Genomic DNA, 2,539 nt, shown 5'->3' on the forward strand with positions numbered 1-2,539 from the left:
AACTTTACAGAAAAAGTCTGCCACATCCTGATATAGACCAATCTCACTTATAAATGTTAAAAATCTCAATTTAAACTTTAGCAAATTCAACCAATCAGTGCTTTAAAAGAAAAAATGCAACAAGTAGGATTTATCCTCAGAACGTAAGAATTTATCTTTAAGAAACCATCTATTGTAATTTGCCATTTAAACAGATTAAAGGAGAGGGGGAAAAATCATCTTGACAGATTCCACAAGATATATTTGACAAAATTCAACACCCATGACTGATTAAAAACAAAATTGCTAGCAAGCTAAAAATAGAAGATGTTTCAGTCAATGTCCAGTTAGGAAAACTGACACCATGTTAAATATGGCAAATTCAACAAAGTGAATACGGGAAACTAATTATAAAAGTGGCGAAGGAATAAAACAAGGAAGCTGAGGTTACCAAACAATTAATAATTCGGGGAAGTTGCTATCACTCACTCGGAAATTTGCCTTTGGAACAAGTGCTGCTGCCTTGCAGGATTCCAGGAGTTCGCAGTCTCATCAAAATTATAAGAGCCTGGGAGACAAAAGTCACCGACCACTGCAGCTGCCACCATCAAAAAGCCTCAGCTCAAAATACCACACTGCCAAGACTCCTGGAACGCTCGCTGGCACTGCACTGCTAGACCAGGAACCCTGCAGCTGGACCATCCTCCACAGTTGCTGCCACCATTGAAGAAATCACTGGAAACCAAGATTAAGAGGAAAACATTATTTCTTCCCTCCTCCCAGCTTTCACCAGTAGCTCCCATTGATAAAATCTAATCAGAAGCTATCCGGCAAAGGAAAGATAAATGTAGTTCGCAGGCTTCCAATCCTCTGAAAAACAGAGAAAAGCACAGAAGGGTGGGAATCGAGCTGAGGAGACAAATTCCTAGAAACATATAATCCACAAAGACTGAACCATGAAGAAATAGAAAATCTGGCTAGACCTATAACTACTAAAAATATTAAATCAATAATCAAAAGCTTCCCAACAAAGAAAAGTCCTGGACCAGATAGCTCTACTAGTCACCAAACATTTAAAAAAATGTTAACACTAATCCTCCTCAAACTCTTCCAAAAATTGAAGAGGAATGTATTAGTCCACTCGGTCTTCCATAACAAAATACCACAGACTGGGCAGCTTAAACAAATGAATTTATTTCTCATAGTTGTGGAGCCTGGGATGTTCAAGATCAAGGTGGTTGATCTTTGGTTCCTGGTGGTTCCTTTGGTTCCTGGTGAAGCTCTTTCTGGATAGTATTTGGCCACCTTCTCAATACATCCTCACATGGTGGAGAGAAAGTGAGAGCTCTGGTCTCTCTTTCTCTTTTTATAAAATCACTAATCCCATCATGAGAGTCCACCTTCGTAAGCTCACCTAATTACCTCCCAAAGCCTCCACCTCCAAACACCATCACATTGGCGGTTAGAGTTTCAACATAGGAATTTGGAGAGGTACAAACATGCAGTCCTTAACAAGGAGGGACCACTTCCTAACTTATTCTATAAGGCCAGCATTACCCTGATACCAAAGCCAGATGAAGATAATAAAAGAAAATAAAACTACAGATTGATATAAAAATGTTCACAAAATTAGCAAACCAAATTCAGCAGCCTATTAAGAAGATTATATATCATGATCTAGTGGCATTATTCTTGGAATGCAAGAATAATTCAACATACAAAAATCAATCAATGTAATACACCACATTAACAGAATGAAGGAAAAAAACACCTGATTATCTTAGTTGACTCAGAAAAATCACTGGACAAAATTCAACCCATTTTCATGATAAAAATATTCAACAAACTAGTAATAGAAGAAAGCTTTCTTAACATAATAAAGGCCATATATGAAAAATCCACATCTAACATCATACTCAAAGGTGAAAGACTAAAAGCTTTTCTCCTATGATCAGGAACAGGACAAGATGATCACTTTCACCACTTCTATTCAATGTAGTATTAGAAGCTCTAGTCAGAACAATTAGACAAGAAGGAGGAATATTAATAAAAGATATCTCAATTGAAAAGGAAGAAGCAAAATGATCTTTGTTCACAGATGACATAATCTTATATGTAGAAAATCCTAAAAGTTACACACACACACACTGTTAGAGCTAATGAAAAACTCAGTAAAGTTGCAGAATACAAAATTAACACACAAAAATCAGTTGTATTTCTATAAACTAATAATAAACAATCCAAAGGGGGAATTAAAAAAAAACAATTCCACTTACAGTAACACCAATAAGAATAAAACAGGTAGGAAGAAAGTTAACTAAGGAGGCAAAAGACTTGTACACTGAAAGCTACCAGGCATTGAAGAAAGAAATTATAGAAGACAAATAAATGGAAAGACATCTCATGTTAATGGACTGAAAGACTTCATATTGTTAAGATGACAATACTACTCAAAGCAATCTACAGATTCAATGCAATCCCTATCAAAATCCCAAAGATATTTTTGCAGAAATAGAAAACTTATATTAAAATATATCCTAGCTCTCTGGGAGGCTGAGGC

Source organism: Propithecus coquereli, unplaced genomic scaffold (assembly GCF_000956105.1).
Source record: "Propithecus coquereli isolate 6110/MARCELLA unplaced genomic scaffold, Pcoq_1.0 Scaffold140, whole genome shotgun sequence".
Lineage (NCBI taxonomy): Eukaryota > Metazoa > Chordata > Mammalia > Primates > Indriidae > Propithecus > Propithecus coquereli.